The sequence below is a fragment of the Podarcis filfolensis genome (assembly GCF_964270895.1).
Source record: "Podarcis filfolensis genome assembly, chromosome: 2".
NCBI lineage: Eukaryota > Metazoa > Chordata > Lepidosauria > Squamata > Lacertidae > Podarcis > Podarcis filfolensis.
Window position 1 is genome coordinate 12,248,537 of NC_139605.1, and position 12,389 is coordinate 12,260,925.

A 12,389-nucleotide genomic window follows, 5' to 3' on the forward strand; every position below is an offset into this window, starting at 1 on the left:
AGGGGAGCACCCTGTTGCAACAGTTCAATAAAGATCAGGCTTACCAGCTGCTTTGCTTCTCAGTGTTCTCTGGTTGACCTCTGTTCTTTTCTCCGACCGATGGAGAACCTACAAAGGACTCTATAAGGGCTCCTGTGTCCCCCGTAAGGGAATAAGGGCAGATTTTCGTTTAGTACAGTCTCATCCACTCAGTCTGCCAGAGCCTGCCTTTGCATGCAAGAGAAGTCCCTAACTCACCAATGGTTTGAGACTCATCTGAGGATTACACTTCAGGCGCATGATGGACTCTAACCGGTGAAAGCGGATGCCATAATGACATCTGCTAGTCTTTAAAGTGCTACATGACTCTGCTGTTTAACACTGTGACAGATGAAACACTGCTATTTTGCTATAAACTGTTCTTCATCCTTCTTCTTCTTCTGCTCCTTTGGTGATCACTCGTAGCTGGGTAAGATTGTCTTCCATGACAAACGTCTTAATTGTGTGTCCATAAGTGACTGTGGAGGCCAATTCTGGATCCACACGTCTTTCCACAGTGGGGACATAGTTTTATGGGTGGGAGTTCAGCATGGTAAGGATTTGCCAAGCGTGTTCCTCATCCAACACTCTCAACAATACTTTGTTTAACAAACCACAAGTTAAACACAAGTCGTCCCCCAAACAATCAAACATACCATGGCTCATTTCTCCAAATATTTTTTGTGTGTTCCAGCTGCTCATGCCTTTGCAAACTTGTAATCATCTGGGGTGGGCTAGTCAGACAAACCATGGTTATGGAAAGGTGTCTGGTTCGCACATGACACCAAGCCATAGTTAAAACAAACCAAGGTTCATAGGCCAACAGCTCTGCAATTCTTTGGTCCTGTGTTTTGGGGGATCCTAGAATTTCATAGAAGCTTCTCTGGAGATGGGGAAGCAGTCTGGAAGAGAAAGATCCACCATGAGTAAAATATATTGTTGTGCAAATCACAAGAGAGTTTTGGGTGTGTGTTTGACTGTGGCAGCTTCTGAGTTCACACGTGCTGACAGTGAGGCTGAGCAAGCCTTGCCAGGGCCTTGCATGTACTGACTGCACATTCCACAGAATGGTTCCACAATCCCCTGCAGTTCACGGCGGTTGAATGCCAGATGTTTGCTGCTTCTGAAAAGCACCTCTCCTCCCCCCTGGGAGTCAAAATGCAATAATAGCAAACTAAACAATGAATGCTTTGGAATCCTCCAGATTACCTGTTTCTCAGCATGCATCCTGATTCATTTGCAGAGAGATTAGATTATGCTGGCTTTTTAATGAACATCCATTCTGATTTGTTTGTGGGGAGGTTAGATTGCATTGGGGGAAGTGACATTGCATCAAGTATTATCCCTCCCACAGTTCCCAGTGATTGCTCCTATCGCTTCCCTTATCAGTGATCTTTTGGGGAAGCTGCTATGTTGCACAAGACCAGTGGACTGTAATTTCACATCTGGAATTTGCCTGTTGAATCCTATCCCAAGCCAGAGACAATCTGGAAGAGGAAAGAACGAAAGCCAGTCTTTATTGAACATTCGTTCTGATTTGCTTGCGGGGCAGTTATATAACAAAGAGTGTTTGTCCCACATTCGTTCCAGATTCACTTGAGGGCAGGGTGTCTCCCCATGAATCATTCATTCATCCCAGACTTCTCGATCACTTTCTGAACTGCACCAAGCTCATGGCGACAGAGCACTTTAGTATATGTTAATCGTGCAAACCTACAGCTCCTGTTTCTGCTTGAATCCTTCCCACAAAATAGTGACAGGAGGCACCATTTGTTGCCCTTGCAACAAATCTGCTGTGTGAGGCAGCTGCCTCCCTCTGCCTAATGGTAGAGATGGCCCAGTGTGTGTATGCATGTATTACATCAGCAGGCAGGCCTGCCTGAGGCCTACTGGAAGCTGGGTTTGGATATAATTATTGGGCTATTGGCGCCATCACTTCCCACATAGTTGTTCTATTTCTATAGCTATACCTTTGCCTGTTTGTATATGCTCTGCTCCATCCTTCCAGCATATTCTCTGCTGCTTGTTCTCCTCTCCAAAGTGCTCCTCCTCCTCCACCTTCTGCCTTCAGCAAAGTCATGAAGCCGCAAAAGAGGGTGATGCTACAAATTCAGCCTGATGCAAAGCAGACAATATCCAGGGTCCAGAAGATCTATTGTATCGTTGCAAACAATATCCTTTCCTCCCTCCATGCAGCCCTTTCCTTCAGGGAAACAATACTTGTCAAATGTAGCTGAAATACTCAATTTGGCATGCCTGCCTTTAAAAGAAACAAAAAAAAAGTCTGCTCTGATTTAATCAGTGCATGTTTTTATCTTCTGCACACCTCACATATTCTGTTTCTTCTTCTTTTGATCTGCTAAGGAATGTTTCTCACTTTATTTGGAGAAGTACAGGCTTGGAGCCCAAGACAAATTATTTTAAATCTCTCCATTCCTAATAGCTTACTCAGAGAAGTAGGTCACACTGAACTAAATATGCATTACTCTCCAGTTAGCAAGAACAGCAGGAGTGGGGATTTATTTTCCAGCTCAAGGGCCACATTCTGTTTTAGGGATCCAGTGGGAGGCGGAGCCAGAGGCAAAAGTGAGCAGAGCAATGGATGTGCCTTTGTACAACAGACCACAACAGAGCTTTCCAAACTGTGTGTCTTGACATGTTAAGTGTGTCGGCTGCAGCGTGTCACATGAACGCTCCTCCTGAGGCTGGAAAGGGGTTAGTTTAAACTCTGTTTTGCTGGTGTTGTAACCAAAATCTGCCCTTATTCCCTTATAAGGGACACAAGAGCCCTTATAGAGTCCTTTGTAGGTTCTCCATCGGTAGGAGAAAATAACAGAGGCCAACCAGAGAATATTGAGAAGCAAAGCAGCTAGTAAGCCTGATCTTTATTGAACTGTTGCAACAGGGTGCCCCTGGGAGATCACTTTGGTCTTGTCACCTGGGCAGCCCAGGACCTCCAGACACACTGACCAGGCTTGAGCCCCTGGGAGACCACTTTGGTCCTGCTAACTCATTGGTTTGGCTTAATTCCTGGAGGCGCACTCCATTGTCTCTCCAGACAGACGGATGGCAGCCACAACAATCCACAGGAACATAGGACACTGCCTATGTTGAGTCAGACCCATAGCTGTCAACTTACAGATTTGAAAATAAGGGACAAGCAGCCAAAATAAGGGATTTTCCAGTCACAGGTATGTTCAACTTCTGAGCCCCTCCGTGCCAAAGGCAGAAAGCCCAGCCAGCAGCCAAACGAAGCCTCAAGAGGTGGTTCCCACAGCTCAGCAACCCAGCAAAGGGGATGCAGCAAGGAAAACCACCGGCACCTCTCCGCTGGGAAGCGCTGAGCAAAGGCAAGTCCCCAGGCAACGCGGCCGATTTGATTGGCACAAGGCATGCAAGCTCCACCCCCCCAGTCGTTCTTAGACTCCTTATTGGGTGAGCAATGCAGCCAAGCAACACAGCTGGAGCCTCCCTCCTCCCTGGCCAGCAGGGAGGGAGGGAGAGGAGCTGCTTCCTTTGAAACCCGGGGAATTTAAGGGACATCTTCAATAAGGGACAGCAGCAGGAAACGGCGCTGGGATAAGGGACTTTCCCGCCAAATAAGGGACGGTTGACAGCTATGGTCAGACCACTGGTGCATCTGGCTCAGTATAGCCTACACTGGCTGGCAGCATCGCTCCACGATTTCCAATAGTTATCTTCCAGCCCCACATAACTATGCTGGGATTTGAACTTGGTACCTTCTGCCTGCAAAGCAGATTCTCTACCACTGAACTATACAGTCTTTCCCCATTGCAGGTATAGATACACCTGTCTGGTGGTGGGTAAGTTGTAAGCTGTGGATTCAGAGGAAAATGACATGCAAAGAAGTACAGATAGCGACATGCTGATTTATTTCTTTTTTTAGCCCTGCCAAATTCAACCCACTTGGCAACATTTCCTTTTCCCTCTTGCTTCTTCAGAAGGCTCCCTTTCCCCTTGACAGCTCCTTGAGCAACTACCACTTTGACATTTCCCACTTGACAAGCCCTTACTGCCTTTGGATTGTTTCCCTAGCAAACAGAGTCACATGTCGCTAGGTTAAGTATTGGGTGGAGCTCAGCTCCTACCTAAGGGAATATCACTTTTTCTTAGGAGAAAGGTGTGCACCGTTCATCAGGAGTGTTGCTGGGAAGACAGTGGTCTCTAATGGACTGCAGGGAGGGGTTATTTGGGATTCACTGAGGGCAAGGCCCCTAGAATGTATTCCCAATACTGGGGGTGAGGAAGACCAAAATAGACATTAGAGCCACGATGTTCCATTTTAAAATTAAAAGTGGCTATACAGCTCTCAGGTGTGTCTCAAAATGTCCACTGAGAAAAATATAAAGGTATTATTATTTACACACACACACACACACACACACACACACACACACACACACTTTTATTGATTTTTTTAACATATCACTTCCAACAGTCATACAACATATCTTCTCATCTTATACAATATTTTAGACTTCCGTCAACACCTCTAATGATTTTCCGTTCTTTATCACTTATTCTGCATTTATTGATTTCTATATTGCATTTAATTGTCCTTAACTAATAATTATTTTCATAGTCTTTCTTGCAATATTTCAGATAATCCACCTTACAAAACTTCTTGCAGTCCTACTAGCGTAATCTGTTCATCACAATTACTTTTCAAGTAGTTAATGTACTTACTCCAGTCCTCTAAGAATCTCTGATCCCGCAGGTTTCAAATCCTTCCTGTTAATTTATATTATTCAGGTCATTTCTATACCGCTTTATATTTTTAAGGGAAAAAAAAATCTCAAAGCAGCTTACAACTTAAAACATCAGATAAAACAATCTGGAACAAAACATTACTGCAGAAAGTCAAATACGAAGCATGCATTTAAAGCAAATATTTCAAAATAAAAACATTACAAAGGAGGTCAACTGCAGAATGCTACACATTTAACGCAGCCAAGTTAGCAACTTTTTAAATCTTAAGCGTTTCAAAAGAAAGCATTGCTAAAAGGAGTCAAATACAAAATGCACATTTAAAACAGCATGATTAGCAAGAGGGTAAAATATTGTCACCAGGAAATGGGAAGGAGGGGTGAGAGATCCCTCCACACACACACACCACGAGAAGAGTCTCAGCTGCACATTACCAAACCATTCACTCATTTCCCTGCCTTTTCACCTGTTAAACCAAATCCTCTAATGTCAAGAGCAGGGGTCAGCAAACTTTTTCAGCAGGGGGCCGGTCCACTGTCTGTCAGACCTTGTGGGGGGCCGGACTATATTGTTTTTTGGGGGGGAATGAACGAATTCCTATGCCCCACAAATAACCCAGAGATGCATTTTAAATAAAAGGACACATTCTACTCATGTAAAAACACGCTGATTCCCGGAACGTCCGTGGGCCAGATTTAGAAGGCGATTGGGCCGGATCTGGGCCCTGGGCCTTTGTTTGCCTACCCATGGTCAAGAGGAAATAACAGCAACATACAGTGGTACCTCGGGTTACATACGCTTCAGGTTACATACGCTTCAGGTTACAGACTCCGCTAACCAAGAAATAGTACCTCGGGTTAAGAACTTTGCTTCAGGATAAGAACAGAAATTGTGCTCCGGTGGCGTGGCAGCAGCAGGAGACCCCATTAGCTAGAATCATAGAATCATAGAATCATAGAGTTGGAAGAGACCACAAGGGCCATCGAGTCCAACCCCCTGCCAAGCAGGAAACACCATCAGAGCACTCCTGACATATGGTTGTCAAGCCTCTGCTTAAAGACCTCCAAAGAAGGAGACTCCACCACACTCCTTGGCAGCAAATTCCACTGTCGAACAGCTCTTACTGTCAGGAAGTTCTTCCTAATGTTTAGGTGGAATCTTCTTTCTTGTAGTTTGGATCCATTGCTCCGTGTCCGCTTCTCTGGAGCAGCAGAAAACATCCTTTCTCCCTCCTCTATGTGACATCATTTTATATATTTGAACATGGCTATCATATCACCCCTTAACCTCCTCTTCTCCAGGCTAAACATGCCCAGCTCCCTTAGCCGTTCCTCATAAGGCATCGTTTCCAGGCCTTTGACCATTTTGGTTGCCCTCCTCTGGACACGTTCCAGTTTGTCAGTGTCCTTCTTGAACTGTGGTGCCCAGAACTGGACACAGTACTCCAGGTGAGGTCTGACCAGAGCAGAATACAGTGGCACTATTACTTCCCTTGATCTAGATGCTATACTCCTATTGATGCAGCCCAGAATTGCATTGGCTTTTTTAGCTGCCGCGTCACACTGTTGGCTCATGTCAAGTTTGTGGTCAACCAAGACTCCTAGATCCTTTTCACATGTACTGCTCTCAAGCCAGGTGTCACCCATCTTGTATTTGTGCCTCTCATTTATTTTGCCCAAGTGCAATACTTTACATTTCTCCCTGTTAAAATTCATCTTGTTTGTTTTGGCCCAGTTCTCTAATCTGTCAAGGTCATTTTGAAGTGTGATCCTGTCCTCTGGGGTGTTAGCCACCCCTCCCAGTTTGGTGTCATCTGCAAATTTGATCAGGATGCCCTTGAGTCCGTCATCCAAGTCGTTGATAAAGATGTTGAATAAAACCGGGCCCAAGACAGAACCCTGTGGCACCCCACTAGTCACTCTTCTCCAGGATGAGGGGGAACCATTGATGAGCACCCTTTGGGTTCGGTCAGTCAGCCAGTTACAAATCCACTGAGTGGTAGCATAGTCAAGACCGCATTTTACCAGCTTCTTTACAAGAATATCATGGGACACCTTGTCAAATGCCTTGCTGAAATCAAGGTAGGCTACATCCACTGCGTTCCCTTCATCTACCAGGCTTGTAATTCTGTCAAAAAACGAGATCAGGTTAGTCTGACATGACTTATTTTTCAGAAATCCATGCTGACTATTGGTGATCACAGCATTCCTTTCTAGGTGCTCACAGACTGTTTGCTTAATGATCTGCTCCAGAATCTTCCCTGGTATTGATGTCAGACTGACTGGGCGGTAATTATTTGGGTCCTCTCTTTCCCCCTTTTTTAAAATAGGGACAACGTTTGCCCTCCTCCAGTCTGCCGGGACTTCGCCTGTTCTCCAGGAATTCTCAAAGATGACTGCCAGTGGTTCTGAGATCACATCTGCCAGTTCTTTTAATACTCTTGGATGCAGTTCATCTGGCCCTGGAGACTTGAATACATCTAAACTAGCCAAGTATTCTTGTACTATCTCCTTAGTTATTCTGGGCTGTGTTTCCTCTGCTGAATCATTTGCTCCAAATTCTTCAGGTCGGGCATTGTTTTCTTTATCGGAGAAGACTGAGGCAAAGAAGGCATTGAGGAGTTCAGCCCTTTCTGTGTCCCCTGTTTGCATTTCACCATCTTCTCCTCTGAGTGACCCCACTGTTTCTTTGTTCTTCCTTTTGCTACGAACATACCCATAAAAGCCTTTTTTGTTGCTTTTAACCTCTCTAGCAAGCCTGAGTTCATTCTGTGCTTTAGCTTTTCTGACTTTGTGTCTACACGTGCTGGCTATTTGTTTGAATTCCTCTTTGGTGGTTTCCCCCTTTTCCATTTTTTGTACACATTCTTTTTTAATCTTAACTCAGTTAAAAGTTCTTTATATAGCCACCCTGGCTTCTTTAGGCACCTTCCATGTTTCCGTCTCATTGGTATTGCCTGAAGTTGTGCTTTTACTATCTCCCTCTTAACAAACTCCCAGCCATCATGAACTCCCTTTCCTTTTAGTATTACTGTCCATGGGATCTCACCCAGCACTTCCCTAAGTTTTATGAAGTCGGCTTTCTTAAAGTCAAGAAATTGAGTCCTAGTATGCTTGGCTGCTCTTTTCCGCTGTATAGTAAACTTCAGAAGAGCATGATCACTCGCGCCTAATGATCCTTCCACTTCTACCCCACTAACCAGGTCATCAACATTGGTTAGGACCAGATCTAAAATGGCTGTTCCTCTTGTTGCTTTTCCCACTTTCTGGACAATGAAGTTGTCTGCAAGGCCAGTGAGGAATCTGTTTGACCTTACGCTCTTGGCTGAGTTTGACATCCAACAAATATCCGGGTAATTGAAGTCCCCCATTACTACTATCTCCCTTCCTTTTGCATGCTTGACCATCTGTTCCAGGAAGGCATCATCTATGTCCTCCGTTTGGCTTGGGGATCTATAGTAAACTCCCACAATGAGGTCTCTGTTATTCTTCTCTCCCTTAATTTTGACCCAAATGCTCTCACTTTGGCTTTGAGGTTCTAAATCTTGGATCTCTTCACAGGTATACACATCCCTGACATATAACGCCACTTCTCCTCCTTTATTGTCTGGTCTGTTTCTCTGAAATAGATTGTATCCCTCCATTATTACATTCCAATCATGGGACTTATCCCACCAGGTTTCGGTGATGCCTATTATGTCATATTTAGTTTGCTAAAGTGGTGCTTCAGGTTAAGAACAGTTTCAGGTTAAGTACAGACCTCCGGAACGAATTAAGTACTTAACCCGAAGTACCACTGTATCTGCAAATGCATTGCATCTGCAAGGGAAGCTCAGCTTGGGAGCCTGCGACTCTCCGCTGAGCCCCCGGTCTCCCAAAAGAAAACAGGGACAGTGTCAATACCCAAAGTAGCAATTCACTGATAGATGTATCTACGTACGGGCTCAATGGAAAAACTTTAGAAATTCATAAGAAATCACTTTTATCAATCTTCTTAGTTGCAATGGCATTTAGGACCCAGGGAAGTGAGGTGTAAGGAGAGGAGTGAGAGAGCCCACCATAATCATAGTCATGTCTGCAGGGCCTTCCCAAGGAGTCATGACCTAGAGTGTCAGACAGATCTGTAACTGTCTGTAACTAACTCAATCACAATGCCTACCCACCCATAGTGGGATGAAGTCTGGTCCAGACAAAGGGGTGTATTTGACTTGACTCAGGGACCAGGGAACTGTACATGCTTTCCTTTTGTTAACGGAGAAATCCAAGGGCTCCCTTGGAGAAAAAAACAAGGACACCAGCCAGGAATACCAGAGCAAAACAGCAGCCAGTAGGCTTGGTCTTTATTGAAGACAGGACTCCCACCTGCCACAAGGTGGAACAAGATGGAAGCACAGAACAAAAGAGCACCCAAATTTTGATTAGCTGCTAATCTCCATGTAACACCCCCCACAAACTACATCAGGGTTACGTCATGAAAGGGGAGGTCTGGTGGCAGTAATCCGAGCATCCTGGACCCTGCCCCATGGTTCTCCTTGCCCTCCACCAAACACCCATCAAGTGTAACAAAAGAGACATTTACATTTCTCTGTTTCCCAGCCAAGTTAATCACACCCTTTTGTCTTCATCTGGGTTTGTTATTTCTGGAATGGCTACCTGTCTGGCACTCAGGTATCAGGATGCCAGGAATTATCACTCAGGCAGAGGGGCTGCTGAGTAGCTGAGCTCACATGTCTATATGAATTTCTGAAGTTTTCCCAGTGAGCCAATACATAGATACATTTATCAGTGAATTCTTACATTTGGTATCTTGCAGCAAAAGCCCTTTGAATAGATAGGAAGAAACTGTGATGAAGTGTTTTGTGGGGACAAATCACAAAAGTCACAAAAGCGATTGTGCTGATTTTGGTAGTGGGCTGCATGTGCATTATATTTGCTGGAGGGGCAACCCCCCCCCCAGCCTATACATAAATTCCTGCAACACTTAGTACTGTGATGGAGTACATGTGAAATACTATATTTGATTGACAGGGGCATGCATGCCTGGATCTCAGGTTCTACCTGAGACCACACCTTTTCTGTGACATATCTATGGTGTCTTGATGATGCATGCTGAGAGGTATTATGGGAAACTTTGGAAAACTTTGAAAAACGGATGTAACCCACTGATTGGGGCTTCTGTCTGCTTCTTCTATGTTGTAGTTTGGAGTCTTGTTGCAACAACAAAGATCAGGCCTCCTGGCTGCTGGTTTGCTTCAATTTCTTGGCTGTAGTCTTGTTTGACCTTCCAGCCTAAGCCTGCGGAACTCACTGCTGCAATATCACCACAGGCACAGAACATATCTGCTGCTGTTGCTGCCAGTTCTGTCAACGGTGGTTCATGGCAGTAGCTTGCGTGCTCTAGGGATATGTAGATAACAACAGTGGTCCCTTGTTGTTGTTGAGTCGTGTCCGACTCTTTGTGACCCCCTGGACCAGAGCACGCCAGGCACTCCTGTCTTCCACTGCCTCCCACAGTTTGGTCAAACTCATGCTGGTAGCTTCGAGAACACTGTCCAACCATCTCGTCCTCTGTCGTCCCCTTCTCCTTGTGCCCTCCATCTTTCCCAACATCAGGGTCTTTTCCAGGGAGTCTTCTCTTCTCATGAGGTGGCCAAAGTATTGGAGCCTCAGCTTCAGGATCTGTCCTTCCAGTGAACACTCAGGGCTGAAGTGGTCTCTTAAAGGTAAAGGTAAAGGGACCCCTGACCATTAGGTCCAGTTGTTTGGGGTTGCGCGCTCATCTCGCTCTATAGGGTGAGGGAGCCGGCGCTTGTCCACAAACAGCTTCCGGGTCATGTGGCCAGCATGACTAAGCCACTTATGGCAAACCAGAGCCGTGCACGGAAACACCGTTTACCTTCCCGCCGGAGCAGTACCTATTTATCTACTTGCATTTTGACGTGCTTTCGAACTGCTAGGTTGGCAGGAGCAGGGACCGAGCAACGGGAGCTCACCCCGTCGCGGGGATTTGAACCGCCGACCTTCTGATCGGCAAGTCCTAGGCTCTGTGGTTTAACCCAGAGCGCCACCCGCATCCCTGAAGTGGTCTCTTAGCATGTACCATATATGTGGGAAATAAATGTAGGAAGTAAACCATAAATTAATATAACCTGATGGAGTTCCCAGGGGCAGGTGTTGTCACCATATGAAAGGCCTTCATATGGAATGAGTATCCTCATGAGGTTGTATCTCCCGGAGATCCTCTCTTGCAGAGCACAGGTGATATTTTAGGTCCTAAGCTCTGTAAGGCTGTGTACACCAGAAAAAGGAACTTTGACTTCACTCATTTAACTTGGCCAGCTGGCAGCTGGTGCAATACTTTCTGCAGAAGTGTAAACGTGTGGCAACAGTCTGTTCCAGAGGTTTACATAGGATACAGCTGTAGATGAGAAGATAAGAGAGGAACCTGGCTGTTGCATCAGGCCAATGGCCAACCTAGTACAGAATACTCAAAATGACCAGCCCGCTGCCTCAACGCTTAGCCCCGGCCTCAGCACCCGCAGCAAATGCACATGACAGCAGTACTTGGTTGCAACCCTAATTTGAGAGCAAATGCCATTAATGTTAATAGGATTTATGCATGAGGGAACATTGACGGGGATTATTAGGTTTTAAAACTAAAAGGCGGGGTGGGGGAGTTGGTTCAAGAGCATGGGTAGGCAAACTAAGACCCCTGGGCCAGATCTGGCCCAATCACCTTCTAAATCCGGCCCATGGGCGGTCCAGGAATCAGCGTGTTTTTACATGAGTAGAATGTGTCCTTTTATTTAAAATGCATCTCTGGGTGATTTGTGGGGCATAGGACTTCGTTCATTTTTTTTCTTTTGAAAATATAGTCCGGCCCCCCACAAGGTCTGAGGGACAGTGGACCGGCCCCCTACTGAAAAAGTTTTCTGGCCCCTGTTCAAGAGCGTTCTTTTAGTGCGGTTCCCCTTTCAGTCTGATCTCGCTTACTGGCGACTGGTAGAAATCAAAGCCTTCATTTGCAGGCACTGGAAGCCGACACTTTGGGGAACCGAAGGTTTGCATCCATAAGAGGCAAATCAGCCCCTTTTTTTGTTATTACAGTATTGTTGTTGCAAATCCAGATGTCCGGGAACATTCTAGCACGGAGAGGGAGGGAGGGGGTTGTGATTCCGGCTTGACCCCCAGCCCCCTACTGATTCGCGGTCTCTTCCTCTCTTTAGGGGGCGCCAGTTTCGCGATGAATGAAGCGGGGGTGGGAATAGAACGTTGCAACATTTGGTTTCCAGGGACGCCTGCGCGGTCGCCGGGGGCGGGGGAGCATCCCCGGATCTGACGCGCGCGCTCCAGCACGAGAGGGGAAATAAACAACAAGAGAAAAAGCGAGAGAGAGAGAGAGAGAGAGAAGAGATCAGCTGGCGGATGGGGGCAGGGAAGCGGCCGGTGTCTTGATCCAGGCAAGATCCGATGGGCGGCGGTGGGGCGCACGATCCGGTGAACTGCAAGGCGGGGGAAAAAGACAAAAGTTTGCGAATTAATGGGGTTTACAGCTGGGGAATCCCATTCAGGAGAGGCGGGGTGGCGAATTCTTCCACGATCTTAAGCTGGGAGCGTGTGGGGCCAGGATGGGAATGGGTTTGG

General features: G+C 46.2%; 1 protein-coding gene across 1 annotated transcript in view; it reads left to right on the plus strand.

Moving 5' to 3' along the window:
* Positions 1-12,087: 12,087 nt before the first annotated feature.
* Positions 12,088-12,389, plus strand: part of PPT2 (palmitoyl-protein thioesterase 2) — a 52,035-nt gene continuing 51,733 nt past the window's right edge. Inside the window, exon 1 of the mRNA XM_083602614.1 lies at positions 12,088-12,205. The gene's annotated coding sequence lies outside the window, so the exon portion shown is untranslated. The remainder of the gene's footprint in view (positions 12,206-12,389) is intronic.